Raw genomic sequence first — 22117 nt, forward strand, 5'->3', positions numbered from 1 at the left:
TGTCTATTCATAAACTCATAGCACACCATAGCTATCTATCTAATATTTAAGAGGCTCCCTGAGGACAACAGGATATAGCATATTATAAATCGTGTTTAAATAAATCCGAATTCACACTGATGCCAGGAGATATTAGCTGCACCTTGATCTGAAAGTTACTACTTTCAATTATAAGATGTAGCTTTTGTGATCTCCAGAGAAAATGCTCCCTTTTTTAAATATACCTTTGGGGTACTTAGAGTAAGAACTTCTATAGTCATCTGGGGCACCATGCCAGAAAAGAAGAGGGAACACAGAGAGAGGATGTGGGTGAGTACCACTTAAAATATCCTGGGCTGGGAGGAAAAGAACCTTAGGAAAAGTGATGGAACAAAGGACCCAATGAATGCAGTCTAGAACCTTGCAGTGTCTCCAACAACAGTGCACCTGGAGCTATCCCCTCTTTATTGCAGTAACTAGAACAAAGCAAAATGTATCTTCATACTAAGGGTACCACACAGCACCAAAGTTAACTAAAAATCCATAAGTTTCTAGGAGGACATGGCCTTAGAATTTCAGGTATCTGTTTAGAGAACTGGTGCTCTATGCATTCTATGTGCATTGATCTCCCATTGGATCCATATCAGATCTCTGTTGTAAAGAATAATAAAAAAAAAAAGTTAGATTCAGTCACCCCATCATGATCAAGTTACAGAAGAAAATGCCATTTCATTAGCATGGTACTGTATAATACACTACTTGTATATGAGCAGGATGAGGGCCAGATACCCTAATATTTACCTGTTTGTTTGAGCTAAGAAGGAAATCTTAGGTGAAATGTGTTTGAAGCTTCTATTTATATGCATAATAAAAAGCAGACATTGTCAGTGGGAATGCATGTCACAAGGGAGAGACAAAAGCAATGATTTGTCATTCTTCTCCTTTTGGGAGTAATGGCTATGCAAAAACTCACCAACATACTAGAAACTGAAGCTAATGGATGAAATTGGCTTAGAGAATTGCATGATGTTTCAGTACCCATTCAGCTGGTGTTAGAAATTTAGGTTGGTGTCTGAGATTTGTAGGTGAAGCATGGGTGGGGATGGGGAAGTGGTGGTGTGCTTCAATTTTCCCTTTTTATTTTTTTTCCACTTACACCCGGCAGCAGGGAATGCAGCATGACCACTCACCACTCTATCCAACAATTGAAACAATGAGCAGAACTTTGTTACCAGCCATACAAGTAATTTCTTTCCAGCTTATCTCAAAACAGTACAAAGAGGCAAATCCAATAAGATTTGTATTTTAATGTTTATTAGGTGTTTAAATAAACTTCACATAACAATGAATTGTATTACACCAAATTAAGGAATATTATCGCCGTTCTTTAACTAACGCTCCCATTTGCAAGAAATTTTGGGGTGGGTTTGTCTTGTTGTGCCAAGGACACACACAGCTGTCATCTCTTTGCATGTGCAATGTTGCAGTGCATAAATTTGATTATTATTATTATTATTTATTATTATTATTTATTATTTTAGAAGTGTTTTCAACCATCTTTCCTGTGCTCAGTGTCCTCAGGCATGCATACAGGGAGGCTTTTTCTATACCAGAGTTTTTGTTCATATCTGTAGTAAGTAAGAGATATTAATGGCAGAATGATCTCCCTTTATGTTGTAATCAACTCCAGGGAGGAGTGATTGTTGTCTCAACCATCTAAGTCAAACCAGCTTAAAACAAAAAATCCTGAAGATATTCGTCTTTTGATCAGAAAAGTTTCATATATGAAAGACTTTCAATGCTGCTTTCAGAGCTGATATTCCTCTTGACTGTGATCGCAAAAAGTGGGGCCACAGTTGCATTCATTGTTCAGTGAGCTTGTCCACATAGTTAAACCCACCGACAGCAATGAATGTTGATTGTGACCTTTTTAGTAAAGCTTTGCAAAGAGGATGGGGTAGGGGTAAGAGATACCTTGTGTGCTGGTTTGGCAGCTGTCTTCAGTGAAAGGCCTGAAAGCATGAAGCAAGGAGGATGATGGTTAGCTGGAGGGTACAATCAACGGTCGATGGTTTTCCCTTTAATTCCAAACTCACCGACAGCGTTGAATGTTCACTGAAGCAACCACTAAAAACAGAACTCCACGGACTTGACAGCATCCTTAAAAATCTGAAAGGGGAGGGGGAATCATAACTGACACAGTGGTTTTAATCATACAGATTATTCAGTTTGTCATTGTTCCCTTAGCACCATCACCCACCCTCCTTGGCCCATTCTATTACAGTCCTACAGCAAGGAACTGGCAACACTCCAGGCTTTGATCCTATGAAAAGAAAAGGTCTGTTTCATTTATTTAAAAGCTTTATTTATCTAGTTTGGAAATCTAGACTGAAATATCTAGTGTTGTTTAGCTCCATGGTTTGACTCACGTTAATCAGAGTGTGCAATCCCATACCTCGACACAACTGGGTAAAAGCAAAATGAACCAGCAACGTCACTAATAGATTGCCCAGTCCCAATAAAGTCTCTTCTGCTGGGTAAATTCAATCAAACCTGAATCTGTTTAAGGTTGTTGGGTATTGACTGTTTTAAGCAGCTTTTGTTTCTCAATAAGCTTCTAGGGGAAGATGGGGAGGTAGAACTACTTCATTCTCTTTGTAAATCACCGTATATGCCAGTAGCATTATATTAAATAATTGTCTGCTCTAAAAGGAGCATCCTGTTTCTTCAAATGCTTCTATACAACCCATACAATTAATCTAATTTAGAAAGCCCTTCTACATACATATCCACCACACACATCTGCCTAACCTAAGAAGTCAACTGAAATCCCATTATACTAGTTTAGAGGTAATCAGATTGCAATCTGATGCAGTGTTAGACTTTCTTTAAATGTAAATTTCAGTTTGCTCCCCCTGTTATGAAAGTAAGAGGTGAACTTATCTGGCTCATTCTAACCTAGAGATTCCTTCTTGGAGTGCAATGGGATGTGTGTGTGGTAGGCTTTTTTTGTTTTTGTTTGTTTGAAGTGTCTTGTCCATATCAAGGATTTGATTATCACGCTTCGTGAAGTGCTCATTCTGATAAGGCTCCAGCAATAATGGAAGTTGTTTGCCTTTCTTCTAAACTTTGCCAGTTCATTTAGACTTTCTCTTCTATCAAAACTGGCTTTTAGAGAAAAGGAAGCGTACGTAGTATTGCAATTCATGTGTAACGCAACAAAGATTTGTCGTCTTTGGCCATTAATTGGAAGGGTTGGGAAGTGGAAAGACAAGTCTCACTTTGTCCTCTGATTCATACTCATCTACCTTGCTTACTATCTGCACTGGCAAGCAGAATTGGTCTGCAGAAGAGAAATCCCTTGAAAGGTTCAAGCTCAACTAGAGAGTTTTTATCTTACTGTGCAGCAGAACTAGTTATCATGAAACCGATGACTTGTTGGTTTTCATTAAGTGCTGCATCTGAAATCTTGTTTCCAAGTGGGGTTGGTGTGGTATATTTGGCATATCAATGCATAACCTATTTTCACTTCAAGCATCTCTTGTTCAACTTGCTAATATTCACATAAATGGAACCCCAAAGCTAAAAGACATCACATATCATGACTCTGTGCTATTTCCTTTAGTATGATAAATAAGGCTCCGTGACAAGGACTTTAAGTCATAGCTATTTCTTTTAACTGATTTGCCCTGCTGCCATAAATGTAAAGGGAAGGGGTTAAGAAGCTCTGATACAGTACTATAAAATCCTCTTACCTGTAAAGGGTTAAGAAGCTCGGGTAACCTGGCTGGAACCTGACCATGAAATGACCAATGGGGGGACAAGATACTTTCAAATCTGGGGGCCTGGGGAAGGCTTTGTCTGTCTGTGTGATACTTTTGTTATGCGGCTGCTCTGTCTCCAGGCAAAGGGACAGAACCTGCAGCTCTAATCAGCTTTAAAAAACTCTCCCTGTTTTTCAAGCAGAGAGAAAAAATTGTCCTTTTAAAAATCCTGCTGTGCTTTTGGTTCAAAAATGATCCCACTGCTAGCACCATGTCAGGTTCCCTCCCCACTCTGAACTCTAGGGTACAGATGTGGGGACCCACATGAAAGACCCCCTAAGTTTATTTTTACCAGCTTAGGTTAAAAACTTTTTCCCAAGGCACAAATTCCGCCTTGTCCTTGAACAGTATGCTGCCACCACCAAGTGATTTAGACAAAGAACAGGGAAAGGACCCGTTGGAGTCCTATTCCCCCAAAATATTCCCCCAAGCCCTACATCCCCTTTCCTGGGAAAGGCTTGATAATATCCTCACCAATTTGTATAGGTGAACACAGACCCAAACCCTTGGATCTTAAGAACAATGAAAAAGCAATCAGGTTCTTAAAAGAAGAATTTTATTTAAAGAAAAGGTAAAAGAATCACCTCTGTAAAATCAGGGTGGTAAATACTTTACAGGGTAATCCAATTCAAAACATAGAGAATCCCTCTAAGCAAAACCTTAAGTTACAAAAAAACCACAAAAACAGAACTACACATGCCCTCCAGCACAGTGAATTTCACAAGCCAAAAACAAAAGAAAAATCTAATGCATTTTCTAGCTAGATTACTTACTAACTTTACAGGAGTTGGAGGGCTTGCATCCTTGGTCTGTTCCCGGCAAAGGTATCCCACAGACACACAGCCTTTCTCTCTCTCCACCACCCCCCACCCACCCCAGATTTAAAAGTATCTTGTCCCCACATTGGTCATTTCTTGGTCAGGTGCCAGCCAGTTTACCCGAGCTTCTTAACCCTTTACAGGTAAGAGGATTTTATAGTACTGTATCAGAGCTTCTTAACCCCCTTCCCTTTATATTTATGAGACCTGCATATACTGGAATTGATTGCCCCACTTTTTAAACATGTAATAGTAAACTAAGATAAATTATTTGCTGTCCTTTATCGAACAGAAAATCATACTGGTGCACATCAGCATGACTGTAGTAGCATAAACTGGAGTCCTCTTTCTTCTGCGGGCTACAGTGTGTGTTGTAGACAGGAGGCTCCTTTTTCTTTTTTTCTTTTTTTTTTGGCCTGGGAAATGAATCACTTGCAATTGTGAAAGCTTCAGAATTCAAAGTAAATGCAGAGTAAACTTGTTTTGCCAATACAGCCAAGAACTTGTGATGTATCCACATATAGCAGACCACAGTCTTGTGGCTTGATTATCTGCTCACTCACACTGGTTTTATTCCAGTGCAACTCCATTGGCTTCAGTGAAGTTACTCCTGATTTACATCATCATGAGTGAGTGGAGAATCAGGCTCTTGGATTCGACAGGCCTTTGTTCTGATCTGCGTGTGGTCAATGTTGTCCCAGCTAAATGAGCAGTTTAGGGTCACTCACATTTTAGCATAGAAGAGGGAGGATGTTTGCTTTTTATTCTCCATTTCTTTTAGTACGACTTCTCCTTTTCTGTCACTTCCCCCCCCCCCCCACACTCTCTCTCTCTCTCTCTCTCTCACACACACACACACACACACACACACACACACACACACACACACACACACACAAAATGTTGCCTGGCTGATAACCAACCTCTCTATTTCCAAGGTTAGGTTCTGTGGCTGGGTTAAATTCTATCTCAAAAACTACAGCTGGCTTTTCATTCTAGTCTTCTAGACTGGAGATAGATGTAAAACCACAGTGTTGCTTTATTTAACTCTACGCTGATGGAAGCAGAGGCTCATGAGAAATCCAGGCACTCATGAGCTGCAGTCCCGATGCCCCAAACCTGCAGTTTATGTAGGGTAATAATGCTTTCCTCTTGTCATCTGGTTTTCATTTAAAAAAAAAAAATTCCCAACTGGGCAAATATAGCTTAGCTGGCTGTACTACAAATGCCAGATTTATTTTAAGTTTTATTTCAAATCTCCAGGCTTATGAGAACATTCAGATTACTTGTATGCTTTTTTTTAATTTAAGGTTAGTAGGTCATAAATAAACCAAAGCACTTTCCTTGCTATGAGCAATAGGGTCATAATGTACATGAAATATCACTTTTAAAAAAGTAGGAACCTAACGTGAATTGACAGAGGTACATGAGGAAGTAGTTCATTGTGTCGCTGTAAAGGCCATAGGGATTTGGGCTGTTGAGATTGTCTGTTTCAGGAATAGATTATATATCTTGTCTGATGACCTGCACTTAATTTAAGTGACTGCCTTTGCCAGTCCTTCCAGAGGGCAACTGTGTGAAATAGAGCATCTCATCTTCAGTCTCCAGTCCTTTTTTCCTCCTCTTGATGGCTGACCTAAATTGAAGATATGGGGGGTGTGTGTTGCACAAACCATTACTTTGCTGCTGAGGAAGCTGCATCTCAACTCCTAATTAACAGGAGTCCACATCTTGACTTTTTTATCTGGTATCAAAGAAGAATGTTTAACTGCATAATATTGGCTAATATCAGCAACTAGATTTCACTGTTCACTACCACTCATGTTTACAGTTTCCCTATATGGTATAGTTAATTAGGCTTCCTTTCCCTATTTGGAAATAGTGACTGCAGCTTTCATTTGAAACTCTTCCCTGCCCTCTTCTTTGTCCCTCACCTTCCTTTTTCCGCCTCCACACACCCACCCACCGATTGCGGAATACATGATAGATGCCAAATAAGTCTGGATCCATGTTGACTGCATTGAACATCCTTTTGAATCTATCTTGCTGCCTTTACATGCAGTGAGATTGTAAGACAAGCACCTGGTTATACAAATAGTCTGGAATTGGGGATTTCTTGCAAGTACATACAGGTTCTAAGAATTGCACTCCTAGCATAGCTTTTTAGGGATACATTTAAAAAAAAATTCTATGCAGCTTCTGCACTGATTGAAAGATTATGTTAATGTAGCTCAGTGGTAAAGGCTTTGAGTGGCTTACAGCATCTTTAACTTGCACTGACAACATTTAACAGTTAATAGCATCTCCTTGATGTTGTTAAATTGTTACTACAGGGAAAATTATGCCTTGCATATAAATATTCATTTGTCTAGAAGCAAGGGGCAAAAACACATTGTTCTGCACGTGTCACAAACTATCACTTGTGCACAGTTTTTGGCTACTTTCATTAATCTCCCACAGTCAGCAAGCCTTCAGTTATACACTTGGAGAAGGAAGAAAGAGAGTGCATTTTCAAACTCTTTTTCAATTTTGACACGAAAGTGTGAATTCCAGTGGCAGTATCTAAAAATGGTATTAAGACAGATCCTCCGCTAGTATAAATTGGCATAGCTCTATTGGTATCAATAGAGCTAGGCCAGTTCACACTATATGAGGTCCTGAGCATGATTTGCAAGTAGAGTGAGGCATAATTATTGGCTCCTTTTTATTCCCTTTTAAAACCAGTTTACCTGTTCTTCTGTTCCATTGTTCATGTTGTTTCTCCATTTTTAAATATATAAAATTATATATATAAAACCCTCTCAAATGCCACATCTTCATATTGTATTGACACTGGACCTGAAATAAAGTAACACACACAAAGAATGAGTTAAATCCACTTGACCATTGTCAACAGAAGCTTTATTTTATTTCTTGGCTGGCTGTCCAACGCAAGTAACTTATTGAAATGAAACTTAGTGTTAAAAGTAAAAATTTATGGACACTGCAAGAAAGGAAGTCCTTCTGTAGCAGAAAGGGGGGGTAGGGAGGAAGCATTCACTTCTGCAACACATGGGTAAAAGACAACAACAGAACCTAAACTGCGAAGCAGTATTATCTGATCTCACAATATTTTTACAAACCCTAATTGAAGTGGATAGAAGTTTGGGGTGTGTTGGGAGTGCAGAATCAATTCCTAAATCTGGACTCAATGTGGGAGTTACTGGGTGGCATTAGATGGCTGGTGTACGCAGGAGATCAAATTAGATCCTCATAATGGTCCCATCTGGCCTTAAAGTTTATGAAAATATTTTAATATCCTTGTGTAGTACTGGAGCAAAAGGATGTTCTAGGGAATCCTTTCACCCACCATGAAATGCAGCCACCTCTGGGGAAAAGAGTAGCAGCTGTGTAACATGTCAGAGCAATACCACTTACCAGTCTAACACAGAAAGGGAAAATGTTATATTCAATACGAATCATAATAGATTGCTTTGTGTAAATTCTGCCACTTATGGAGCCATTTTTTTCTAGTGATATGGTGTGTATATATGTGTGTGTGTATGTATGTATGTATATATAATGTGTGTATAAACGGAAACTATACTGTGTACCAAATTTATTCCTGGTGTAATGCAACTGCCCATGAAATTTAAAGAATAAATGTTGGCATGTTAGAAAACCTGCTTTGAAATAAAATAGCAGCTATAGAAATCTTTTAAAAACTTTGTGACCTACATGGCAAATTGCTGAATAAATACATAGCTTCCCTCAGTCCAGAAGATTTCACTGATGGCTACTGAAGATGGTTTTTGAGTAAACTTGCTGTCCAAAAATTAACTGTGCTGTTAAAATTAAACACATCAGCTAATATTACATGTCTGCAACACAATCTTTCTGAGAAATGGGATGCTGTTTAACCACAATAGTTTAGGACCAGTGCAAGTGTGAGCAGTGGTGATGACCTATTTGCTTAATCAAATATTTGATTACTCTTACAGAAATTATTCAGAGAACTAGAAGCTTTCGGTGAATACTTAGCCATAAAATTTTTAGCTTTGGAAATTTGCTAAAATTCTGATAATGACTAAAATACAAACTAGGTCATATTAATGTAATGTTTCCAAAGTGCATTTACTGTATATTGAATGTCATTATTTATTGGTTTAATTACATTTAATTATCTTAAAAAGACATCTGTATTATCAGGTCTGATTATGCCATACTTACATGAATAGTCCTATTTTGAAATCAGAGGAACCACTCAAATGTGAAGGGATTACAGGATTGGATTTATAGTCTATTTTTCATTTAAAACCAAGAATTAATGGACAATTTCAAATACTGCCTGCAGTTGCCCAGCCCTCTTGGGCTAGAATTCTCTATTCAGTTTGTTACTGGAACATATTGCTATTTATGGAAGATGTACACATTTGTGTTCATAAATCACATACAAACATCTGTTCTTTAGATCACTCAAAATAGTATGGCAACTGCTTTTTATATCAATATCCGTGAAGCAAAGCTCACCTACTTACTTCACACTTAACCTCTATTTATTCTAGCAAATATTTCAGCACTCTAACTTTCTAGGCAAGGCAAAACACTCGGAATTGCGAACAGTCTGGCATAGAGATCTGTGTGGCCCAGGCCCAAAACGTGTCAAGTGGAACTAAAACAAAGATGAGGTGAAAATTAGAAGCAACATGATAGGCTCAAGCTAAAGCATAAGTAGTTCAGCTAGCAATTCTCTCTACTCACTATCACCTTTTGAAGACCATTTCTTACCATCTCTCCTGTTTTGATTGCCTCAGACAGACATAGTTTCCTTATCTGACATAGAACATAGTCTAGTGGTTAAAGACCAGAATGATGAGTTTGGAGATCTGTGCTCTCTAGTCCCAACTCTGCCACATTATTTAATTTTTTGCATGCAAGTCACTGAAGCCAATAATTTTAAGGCTGCACTCATAAAATATCTGGTGCACCTGCCAGCTGTAGTTGTTCACAAGCAAATGTTTAAGTACATGTGAGGCAGTGTTGCCCAATAAATAGCGTACTGGGCGGGGAGTTAGGAGATCAGAGCTCTTTCTATTGCTGGTTCTGCTCTCTTCAGGCCTTTGTCTCCTTTTCCCCATCTGTAAAAGAGATTAAAATACTTGTCTGCTTTTGTAAATCATTTTAAGATCTGTGGATGAAAGGCACTATATAAGTAATTGTTGTTGAAGTCTGAAAGTGCATAAGTGCATTCAGTGTCTTAGGTGCTAAGAGTTGTTTTGTTTTTGAGTGCACTCATCTGTAAAATGGGAATATAATATTTCCCCTCCTGACAGGAATGGTATTGTGAGGTTCCCTTCATAAATGTTTGCAAAGCAACCTTTATGGTAGTTAGTGCAAAGTATGGATAATTTTATATGAACAATAAGGTATTAACTTTGAAGTCTCTGTAGCAATTGAATTTTAGACTGCAAACCCAATCCTGCATCTATACAGTACCTAGTGCAGGATTGGGGCTTTATATAAAGCTCAACTAGACATTTGTTTCCTTGGATCAAGAGGGAGCAGGATAATTGCCTGCATTCTCCAGCATGAACAGATTTTAGAAGAGAGGATGACTTTCTGGTCTAGGTACTGGATTGGGAGACGTGTATTCAATTCCTGCTTCTAACAGATTTTCCATGTCCTCTTGAGCTTAATCTCTGTACCTCGGTTCCCTAACTGTAAAGTGGACATATTACTTTGTTTCTGCGGCCCTTGATCTGCCTTGTTTTCAAAATCTCTTTACAAGAAACTGTCCCTGCTTAAATGGGTTTGTACAGCGCCTAACATAATAGAACCCTGAAATTGGTTTTGTCATCTAGGAGCTATTTTAATCCATTTTGCACATTACGTGTGTTTTTTGCTGATGGCAGTGCTGCATGACTATAATGGCTATATTTCAGGTTATTCATCGTGTAAGATCAAAATGAATTGCTAATTAGAGAGAGAAGGACGTTTTTAGCGTTTCCTCTAGAGATCCTATTTTAAAGCAAAGATGACATATAACGGTTCAGATGTATATGCGTGCTCCCATCACCCTTCAGAGTCTGGTGAAGTAACAATACGATTTAAACTTGTTCCCCTTTTCTTTCTGATTCACTGTAGAATTGAACCCTTGGAACTACAAAATTCTAATAATCCTAACTCTGCCACTCAGTTACTTTCAACCAAGTTGAGTGTTTTTATCCTCCCAGTGTCTATTTCCCTTGTCTAAAAGATGGATAAGAGTTACCTGCCTCACAAAGATGAATTTGTTCAAAGCACTATTCAGACATTAAAATACTATATAAACCCTAAATAGCGTTATTGTGTACAGACATACTTTATATGCTGATAACTTGCAAGTTGTATCTAGAGTAGGCACAAGGAATTTTATTCTTCTAGGAAACATGACATTGAACATTGTCTAGGGTCTTAAATAAGGCATTCAATACTAAGCATATGTTTAAGATGGAAATGAGCTCAAGGCACAAATGGCACTCCACTCAGAATTGCGACTTTAAAGTCTGCAGGGCAATAGATCAGTGATAACCTTATCATTTTGGCAGGGAATATACCATAGTGCTTTAACACCCTTATTTTTTTTGAAAGCTCTGTGTACTGAACAAGTTTCAGGCATAATTATTACAATATTTCTCACATAATATCCTAGGTAGCGTCAACTGGTTGTAGCATTCTACTTCACTTCCTGTCCTAAAGATATCACTGTTACTATTAACTAGCTGCATAACCAATCTTCAACATCAGAGGCTGAGCATTTCAATGGTGGATGAACTAATCCTATGAGTATATGGGGTGAAATTCTACCCTTGAGATGTGGCCATGTAAGGGAGATGAAGTGGCACTGGCTCAGCATTTACTGTTGGACTGCCCACCAGCACCAACAGGACTAGTTAGGTGGAACTGAGGTTGAAAGGGATTGGTGGGAATGCTCAGTTCACCTTACTGCTGCTCTGAAAATGAGAGCTAGTGACTGTGCCAACCTCTGCGTACACACTAGACAACTGAACACTATCACATCCACAGCTGATACATCATGCCCCCTTCCCCCCCACTTGGGATTGTGAAGTGCTGTGGGTTGCAGTACAAAGGCTCCTGTCTTGAATGTTAGTAGGACTCCTCTAATGCAATTGTATGGCATACTGGTTTGGGGATACAGAGAAGCTCCCTAGGTTCTCTTCACCTCAATCACCACTCTAATGCTCATCACAAGGGAGGATCTGGCCTAGAGTTAAGACTTCTAGCATTCTTTGAAGATGGAAATTTGTTGTTCTCAAGTACAAACAGCATCCTTGGCATTAACAATATTGTCATCTTGACTTGCTAGTATGTCCATTGTTCTCAGACATAATGACTATAGATGACTTACTGATGGCTAAGAAGACATCAGCTGAACAGTTCAGCTGACCAACAACAACTGTTGAGAAGCTTAATAAGTTTAGCCCACTTTCAACTCTTGTATTTTAATCTGCTGCTGATGTTCAGGCAACTGGAGGGTAACCCATTCCCTACACACCAAGTATTAAGATGCTCAGCCTTCCTACAAAGATGCACTGGGTTCCCCTAAGAGCTTTCTCAACAACCCCATTTCTAGACCAATGTCAAAAATGATCTTCTTGGGAAAGGAGTGGTGCTCCTACAATCCCAGGAAAGGAGAGCTTTCTTCTGTTGGAGCCTAGTAGAACGAACTCCTGTGTCTCTAGAGTTTGGGAGGGTGGTAGAATTTCCATGAATCACTGGCTGTGCACTGAGACAAGTAGTAACTGGATCAGGCCATTAAGTAGCATTTTGACAATCAAGAATAATCCTTTCATGTATTTTTAGGCAGGTGTTTATTTCTGCAGACCCATAGCCTTAAAATCTCACCTATCCTGCAGGGAGCGAGGGACTCTGTAGAACTCGTCCTGCAGGACAGGCAATTTCTCTTGGAACAGAAACGACTTTAATGCTACAGGAGCATATATTTATCATTTAAGTATCTGCATTTTCCAAAGAAAATTTTTCAATTTTCATGAAACTTACCAAGAAATCAAGGGTCATACTCTGGCTCCATAAGTATACAGGTGAAATCCAGCCCTGTTCCTATTGCATTTCTGCACAGGGAGTAGTCCGTATTCCCTGATTTGAAGCATGGGGGGAGAGAGTTAGCACCACCAATGCCACTATACACTCCACAGTGGCCTGCAGTGGAGAGAACTCATGTTGTGCCCTTTTCAAAATTATAGCAATTGCTGCTCCAGTGCCTCCAGAAGTTTTCTACTGGCAGATCAACCCCAGCCACTGCTGCTGAAGTCCCTGCCTGCTACCTTCAAATATGGCAATAGTTTCTCGATCCACAGTTTAATTCTAAGCAAGGAGTACATCACACAATCTAGTATTGAGGCTAGTACAGAATGCACAAAATAGAGCTGATGATTAATGATAAAGTTGCTACTAATGTGAGATTGCCCACTTGGGAGGAAAATGTTGCTGTGTTGTCCTAGACTTGCTCAGAGGAGACAAAACAAGAAGAGAATTTTTGCAGTAGAGGTTCTCTCAGTAGATCTCAGTTTTTCAGTGTCACATCTCAGACTTTTACCACTGCTTCTGGAATGCAGATACTATGTGACAAGGACTCCAATCTATCCATAAGGTGTCCCATGGACAGAGACTCAAGGACCATCACCTTTCACCACTTGCAGTCATGAGGACCACCTCACGCATTGCATAACATCTGAGTATTTACAGAAATTATTTACACATGGACAAGAATTTGGGGTGGAGGGGTTAATGACCCAAAGCTAATCTCCTAAATAAACTGCCAAATTTTCAAAAGTTCTGAGCACCCAGCTACACCCATTCAAAACAAATATGCTAATTATGGGCTCAGTTCTGCTGAGCTTGACATAAATTGCATGCTCAACAGCTCAGAGGAACAGACCCAAAATGTACATGTTTAATATAGCCAGGGCCACTCTACTTTGGCACTTGCTCCAGTAGCTTCAACCATCTGAAGTGGACCAGAAACCTGTTAGTACAGTGGCTTATTGTTAGTCTCCTTTTACTCCTTTAAAATACATTTTTATGTGCATGAGCAGGTATATATTGTGCAATGTATCTGTGACTAAAGAAAATTAGTTACCCATAGAAGGGTAAAATAGTAGATCAAAGGATACAAACCCCTTCTCAACTTTTATGCAAGATAGTAATCTTTATAATCTAAGGCTTTGTCCTCTCTGCCTACCTAGTGTCCTGCTTCCCGTAACCAGTGAGCGCGGCTGCCCTTTGCGGAGCAATAAGCACTGTCGACTCTTGCTTTCTATTGACAAGACTAAACAGGACCCCTACTTTATTTTTTTTTCCAATAGGAAAATGCCAGGTGGAAGTGATTGTTGAAGTACAACGTGTGCTGAGTGGGGTAATTGGAGAGTTGGGAAGAGGGGTGAGGTGTTTTTTTGGTTGGTTGTTGTGTGGTGGGTTCTTTTTGGTTTGTTTGTTTTTGTTTTATATAAAGTCTCCTTTTCTTTATCCTTCAGTTCCTGGTTCGGGACTATTTAGAAAAGCTGGGCGAGCACAAGTCCATGGAGCCGGATGCGCTGCATCCGAGAGTGCTAAAGGAGTTGGCGGATGTGATTGCAGAGCCATTGGCCGTTATCTTTGAAAACGCATGGTGATCGGGGGAGGTCCCGGACAACTGGAAAAAGGCTAATGTAGTGCCCATCTTTTAAAAAAGGGAAGGAGGAGGATCCTGGAAACTACAGGCCAGACAGCCTCACCTCATTCCCTGGAAAAATCATGAAGCAGGTCCTCAAGGAATCAATTCTGAAGCACTTAGAGGAGAGGAAAATGATCAGGAACAGTCAGCATGGATTTACCAAGGACAAGTCATGCCTGACTAATCTAATTGCCTTCTATGACGAGATAACTGGCTCTGTGAATGAGGGGAAAGCAGTGAACGTGTTGTTCCTTGACTTTAGCAAAGCTTTTGACATGGTCTCCCACAGTATTCTTGCCAGTAAGTTAAAGAAGTATGGGCTGGATGAATGGACGATAAGGTGGATGGAAAGCTGGCTAGATTGTCGGGCTCAACGGGTAGTGATCAATGGCTCCATGTCTAGTTGGCAGCCGGTATCAAGTGGAGTGCCCCAAGGGTCGGTCCTCGGGCCGGTTTTGTTCAATATCTTCATAAATCATCTGGAGGATGGTGTGGATTGCAACCTCAGCAAGTTTGCAGATGACACTAAACTGGGAGGAGAGGTAGATACACTGGAGGGTAGGGATAGGATACAGAGGGACCTAGAGAAATTAGGGGATTGGGCCAAAAGAAATCTGATGAGGTTCAACAAGGACAAGTGCAGAGTCCTGCACTTAGGACGGAAGAATCCCATGCACCGCTACAGACTAGGGACCGAATGGCTAGACAGCAGTTCTGCAGAAAAGGACCTAGGGGTTACAGTGGACAAGAAGCTGGATATGAGTCAACAGTGTGCCCTTGTTGCCAAGAAGGCCAATGGCATTTAGGGATGTGTAAGTAGCGGCATTGCCAGCAGACTGAGGGACGTGATCATTCCCCTCTATTTGACATTGGTGAGGCCTCATCTGGAGTACTGCGTCCAGTTTTGGGCCCCACACTACAAGAAGGATGTGGAAAAATTGGAAAACGTCCAGCGGAGGGCAACAAAAATGATTAGGGGACTGGAACACATGACTTATGAGGAGAGGCTGAGGCAACTGGGATTGTTTAGTCTGAGGAAGAGAAGAATGAGGGGGGATTTGATAGCTGCTTTCAACTACCTGAAAGAGGATGGTTCTAGACTGTTCTCAGTGGTAGCAGATGACTGAACGAGGAGTAATGGTCTCAAGTTGCAGTGGGGGAGGATTAGGTTGGATAGAAGGAAAAACTTGCACTAGGAGGGTGGTGAAACACTGGAATGCGTTACCTAGGGAGGTGATGGAATCTCCTTCCTTAGAAGTTTTTAAGATCAGGCTTGACAAAGCCCTGGCTGGGATGATTTAGTTGGGTATTGATCCTGCTTTGAGCAGAGGGTTGGACTAGATGACCTCCTGAGGTCCCTTCCAACCCTGATATTCTATGATTCCTCGCTCCTCCCAGCACCTCTAGTTCTTTCCTTTTTGCTTTCTTCTCTCCCACTTGCCTAAAGTCCTGAGAAACTGAATTTGGGTCCATAGAGCAGGTCACAAGCCTTGTCCTTGTCCTTTTAAATCTTAGCTTAAATGCTCCCCAGCTGCTTCTCCAGCCCAGCAGCAGTGATGCTTTACCTTGCAGGCCAGCCACTGCAGTGATAGCTTAAATCCTGACTAACATCCCATTTAGGAAACTTGACTGGGAGCTGGTTTAATGACCCACATTCCATTTCTCAGAGGATTGGCAAAGGAGGTGTGAGAGACCATGGTGGAGAGACAAGCTTAATTTTCATTATTTGTATCATGATAGTGCAGAGCAGCCCAAACAGAGATCAGGGCCCTGTTGTGCTAGGCACTGTACAAACACCTAGTGAGGGACTGCCTCTGCCCCTAAATAGACAAGACAGGGTAGAAAGATAAACCAAAGGCACAAAGAGGTGAAGTTACAGATTTTGTCTGCAAAGTGTCATTTAAAAAGAACCCCCTGTGGCTGTTAGGTTAAATGGGGGTAGAACGTTAGTGAAGAGAGAGAGTTAAATTGTGTGTGTGTGTAAGTAAAACGTGCATATAAGCTTTTAACCCCTTAATGGATTCTCTTCCACTTGGTAACTTAAGGACCAGATGGTACACCGCTGTGACCTACAGAAGGCTAATAAAATATGCCTGGACACCTGGGCCTATAGTTTACATATTCAGCAATGAGTTTGGGTGCCTAACTTGTGACTCACTGAAGGAGCCTGGTTTTCAGAGAATGAGTGTTCAGCCCTCTCAAAAAATCAGACCCTTTAAAGGTGTCTCAGGTTGGGCATCCAGACTTGATAGTCACTGTTAGATGAGACTTTGTCTTCAGTGTCCACAACCATTGTCTAATATGTTTGTAGATTTCTGTTGTCTTGCTTTTGCATAAAACCCTCTTCAGAATAAGAACTTTCCTTGATTGTCTGCATCTCTTGTATACCTACGTGTCTTCATGGATAGTAATAAGTGGGGATTCTGTACTCCATGGATTTAGCATTTTGTATAGGTAAACAAGTGAAACTGATACTTTTTTGTATCTTTCTTGTTCACAGCTTTAGGTAAAATTCACCTCTGTACAGAGGGCCAGTGCAAGGCCTGTGTATACCACTTAAGTCCTATGCAAACCCTATATTGAAGGCCTTGTGTCGAGGCTTTATGCTGACTCTGCATACTGGGTGACTTTCATTCTTGGTTAATGTGATCCAGGTGCTAAAAAACCCTGGCTGAAAAGTGTTAAGTTAAAAGCACAAGTCAGCTAGGTACATAAATATTACATGGTTAAATCTGTAATGGGTTCCCACAGCAGATTTGCTTTGTTTAAAGAGTTCCATAACCCTGCTGATTTATGGCATCTTTTCCAAGAGTACACTACTTGCAGAGAACTCCATCTAAACAGTTTCTGTCACACTGGAGGATTATTACACTTGAGTAACTAATTAGCCACAAGCAGCTAACCGCTGCTGTTTAGGACAAAAGACACGACCAAGAAAGCTTTTATTTCTGTTGTGGAAAATGACCTAAGGGGTTTGGGGATGGACCAGAAAGGAGACATAACTTTTCTGCTTTCATTTAATATAATTCAAAAACTTTTTTACTTTAATTAAAGCTGATAACTAATAGGTCGTGTACCTAAAGGTTAGAGCACTAGACTGTGTCTCTGAAGACTCAAATTCTATTGCCAGCTCTGCCTCAGAGCTTCTGGACAGATCATGCTCCCTGATTGTACCTCAGTTTCCTTTTTGATAAAGTGGGGTTAACAGTTATTTGTTTAACAAAACACTTGGAGATCTATGGCTGAAAAGTGCTGTGTTCAATGGTATGTTGTGTTCTGTTGAAACTGTGGGGTGAGGAGGGATGGGGAAAACATTTCCAAACCTGGGCTAAATGATTTTTTAGACTTAGATTTACAGGTATATTAAGAAAACTATCAAGAAAGTGATTTAAGGTGAGATACTGGCCTCACTGAAATCCATGGATGACTTGCCACTTACTGCAATGAGACCAGGATTTCACCCTAATTTCTTTTTTAAATGAAAGCTGGGGGGGAAATATCAAGTGTAAAACAAGCTCTGAAATATAGACATGTCATGCAGCAGTGTTGTCACTTCCTATTTCTATCCACTGGGCATGCAGCGGAGTTATCACTTCTCCATTATCCCATGTTCCCAGTGGCAGTGTTCCCCCTCCACCCCTCCCACAAATATTTGGGGAGAAAAGGAGTATATTTCATTGCTGTGTATTTACAGGAGAGAACAGATGTCCTTGTAGCCTTTGCTTTTTACTTTTTCCTTTCTTGGCAAGGTTAGGAAATGTAGTCACTAATGCATGTCAAATGTTTGAGAACCTGTGGTACCATGGAAGTGCCAAATATTATTTATTGTTCAGTAAATGTATTGGTGGGAGTCATAAACTCTCATTGCTGCTTAGCAAAACAAGAGATGAGGGGCAAGGGAAGTTCAAGCAGATACTACCTCATTCAACACCATTCACTTTTCTTCCTCTTTCTTCTTCTCTCCTCTTTTTTACCCTTCCTGCAACTGCTCTCTCAGCCCCCTACTCTTGCTGGCTTCCACATATGTTGAAGCCTCACAAGTCTGTGCTGCCCACTTGTAGCAGAGCTGTTTAGAACAATTAGTGGCAGGGCGGGGAGGCTGGGGCCTGATCATCCAGTTGATGGACAAGATTGGGGCCACTGAGTCTTGATAGCATCAGATTAGTCCTTCCTGGTTTTATCAGATTATCTGCACAGTGCATGTGGATATGGTCTCGACACCATATAGTCTGAAGTGTCTGACATATTAAGATCTTGCTGTTTTTCCTCATTTCTGGCTTTGATACTATCTGTTTCGCTGGTAGGTGGAATTACAGTAAAGGGTAACATCCTGGAGAACTTTTTATGAGGGCAGGTTTGAATACATGTCAGCAAATATAATTTCACGAAAAAGAAACATGGAACCAATATGGCAGAGCTGTCTCCGAGAGGACCTTCCTGTAGCAAATTGGCACTGCAGTGTTATCTGTCCATTCAAACCAGCCTTAGCTTAGTATCTGTCTTAGAGAAATGGAGCAAACTACTTCAAACTGGGCGCACTGCCATTATAACAGATGGGCATAAATGTAGGCATCCAAGAGACTGTTAGGCAGCGCTGAAATTGGGAATATCTAAAATATGGGAGCTGGTCACAAAAAGGGGGGTGGGGAGAGGATTCAGTGAAAGCTCTCGTTACCCATGGAAATTTTGTAGCGTTGAAATCTTAAGATAGGTACCATTTACAAAATTCAAATGCAGATCCCGACAAAAGTTTTGAACTCCTCCTGTTTGGATTGTTCAAATTCTAGCCTATCTCTAGCCAAAGATGTGGAATGTTCAGCTATCATAAAATGCTGACTGACAGCCAACTGAGCATGAATGGTCTCTGTTCTGAAGATGTGCTCTATGGCCCTTTGTTGATTTGCATGCTCAGGTGGATCCGTCATCTGAAAAAAACCCTCTTCACTGTCTAGGGAACAGTGAATATGAGACTCTCATTTTTCTTTTAAAGGAACACCCCACCCCACCCCCACCCAACTCCAGACTATCTCCCTATGTGATCTAAGAATAATTGTTCTTCTTCCCCTCCCTACAAACTGCTACTGAAAGATGAAATCATGAAATGCAAGGGTTGATTTGGGGTTAGGAATGTTGCACAACACCTCTGAGTGAGACACCATCAACGATGCAGATCGAACCCAGGAGACCTCCTGATGTAGCAGCGTGAGTCTCTCTGGCCTGAGCCAAAAGACCCAGCCCTCTAAGGCAAAGCTGTGGAGGGGGACAGAGAGCCACCTTGGGTGGATTACAGGAGAAGGCATATAAGAACAATCCAACTTCACTGTTAAGATACTTAACTTTCTTGAATGTGATTCAATATTACATTAGCTGTGCCCAATGGTATCTGAACATTGTGACCTCTCTTAGAGGAAAAAGGGAAGACATGAATGTTCATGGACCAAATGAATGAGGTGAACGTTAAAATGGGTATTTTGTTTTGAGAAGCTGTAGTAAGAGTTGAGCTGTGCTCTGTACATCAAATGAGGGCAAAGAGTGTAGGGATAGCACTTCTGGTATTTAGCTGATTATTGTACAGTAAAACATGAATTAAAAAGGGGTGTGCATCAAAGATAAAGTATTGTAGTTTGCTGTAACTGTCACCTGGCACATACCTCCAGTTTTTTTTCCAGTAAGAACATCAGATCAAACATTGGAGCAGTGGCTTCCATTTTTTGCATCTGCAAATTGTATGTCTAATCATTATTTTATTAAAAGCATTGCATTTTTCAAACGGCTATAAAGTCCAAATGAGCTCCTATTATGCCAACCTTTTAAAATATGTTTTTTGATTCCATCTTCACTTTCAGCAGCAGCAACAATAACAAAACCATTGTTGTGGTCTCTTTTGACAAGACTAAGAGACCCCGAACCTCCGTTTGGAATTCTCCAAATCTAAGACTTACTTTGTTTTAAGTGAAATGTGGCAAATGAACCTGTTCTTAGCGTCTACTTTTTGTCTCTGGACTCTCGCTGGAATCTTAAGGATTCTGAACAAATACAAATAATGAAAAGCAGTGATTAGTTTTGTCGGTTGATTTAAAAAAAAAAAAAAAGCAGGTAAAGAAAATCCCACCATAGCAAAGTCAGATGAGATCTATTCTTTTTAATATAAAACTTTATCTCATAAAAATTAATGAAAGCAACTCTATGTTCAATATATTTAGATTTTTCAGATACTTAGTTATAAACTTTAAAGAAAATTATATGTGAAGTTGCCGTTATATAATATCTTCCCTGGTAATCTGCATTAATTAGGCGTGAGTTAGTTGCCTTAAAACAGGATCAGGAGAGGATATTGCTTTCTTTTTCCCTAAAATAAATTACATGTAGTGTCTTATGGATTCTGCCATGTGGAATTTGCCACAAAATTCATCCCTTGTTATAGGGTTGTGGGTTTTTTGTTTGTTTGTTTTTAAAATAGCTTTCTTTAAACAGCAGCAACAAACGTTGGTTCAAAGATCACTTTGATACTGGGAACCAAGTATAAACCAATGCAATGTTTTGTCTTTCTGAGTTTGCAAACAATCTGAAACAAGGGGTCTGAAAGGAGTGAAAGTGAACAGCCTTATTCGTCTCAATTGACTGTTTACTCTGGAACCTAAAGATGTAAATTTTAAAATGTCAGCATTAACTGTTTTACTGCTGATCTTTCAGCCTAAACATCCAGTTGATGTATTAATCCAACCATTACAAACTGTCTGCCCAGGTAACAAAAGCCCCTCCAGACTACTCAGCTACCAAAGCCTACAGCTTCCCTGCCTCCTTTTCCCCCCAACTTTACTGATGCAATTATCCTTCTGGAATACTGAAAACTTAAAATATGGAACAGCAAAACATAACTGAATATAATGGCAAAATAAGTAATGCCAGGGGCTAATGTGCAGATTTATCATTTCCATATTTAATTACAAGCCTTCATTTTTAAAATTTAAATCAAGTTGCCATGCTAGAATGTCACAGAAACCAGTGACCTTGCCAAAGATTTGATGCCCAGCATGCTGTGGGAGGACAAGGCCTTGATTGGAATGCATTTTCTTTTATTGTCATGCAATTTTACAGATTATTTATTTAAAAGTAATTTGGAATTGGGGGAAAAACAATTTCAAAATTTAGTCTTATGGAAACCTGAGCAGGCTACATTAGCTTGGCTTAAAATTATGTGCCACAGATTTACTGATGCCAAGAACTTTTGTGTCAAACTTGGAGATCTGCTGACTTAACACTAGCTGAGGATATGGCCCAGTGATTCCATAGAAGAGGTAGAGTTTTGAATATGGAATATACGTCAGTATCCCTTCTTACCATTTTTAAGCCTTAGCTTCTGATTGAAAATATAAGTTTCAATCCCATCTCCAAAATAGTGACCTAAAATGGATGATTACGATCAGGGCCTGATTCTCAGGTAGTGTAAATTGACGTCAATGGAGCTATGGTGACTTCACACCAGCTGAGGACTGGGCCTGAATTTTTCTAGCTATTTCAGACACATTATATGACATCTCACAATAAATAGGATAGTATTTCAGTGGACTACCTCTGTGGACAAGAGACCTTGTTCACCCCCCTCCCCTTAATCTCCTTATTAAATTAGTTATGATGTAAATAATCAATATTCTGGCAAGCAGGACAACAGCAGTCATCTTAACAATCTGGTTATGATCCTTTCTCTCCCCCCTAACCCCCCAACTTCTGTTTTTCCATATGGTTTCTTTATCTGTGTGTTGAAGTGACAGCTCTCAGGTGAT

The 22117-nt window shown here is 40.1% G+C and overlaps 1 long non-coding RNA gene across 9 annotated transcripts in view; it reads right to left on the reverse strand.

The window, feature by feature from the left end:
• Positions 1-1271: 1271 nt before the first annotated feature.
• Positions 1272-22117, reverse strand: part of LOC114018314 — an 84656-nt gene continuing 63810 nt past the window's right edge. For 2 of the 9 annotated variants that reach the window (XR_003563703.3, XR_006292691.1), the window contains 3 exons: positions 20276-20359; positions 7351-7459; positions 1272-6257 (listed from right to left, as the gene is read on the reverse strand). This is a non-coding gene — a long non-coding RNA (uncharacterized LOC114018314). Of the gene's footprint in view, positions 7460-20275; positions 20360-22117 lie in introns of all 9 variants that reach the window. The other 7 variants (XR_006292687.1, XR_006292689.1, XR_006292688.1 and 4 more) reach the window with 5 other exon arrangements.

This window comes from Chelonia mydas, chromosome 8 (genome assembly GCF_015237465.2).
Source record: "Chelonia mydas isolate rCheMyd1 chromosome 8, rCheMyd1.pri.v2, whole genome shotgun sequence".
Classification (NCBI taxonomy): Eukaryota; Metazoa; Chordata; order Testudines; family Cheloniidae; genus Chelonia; species Chelonia mydas.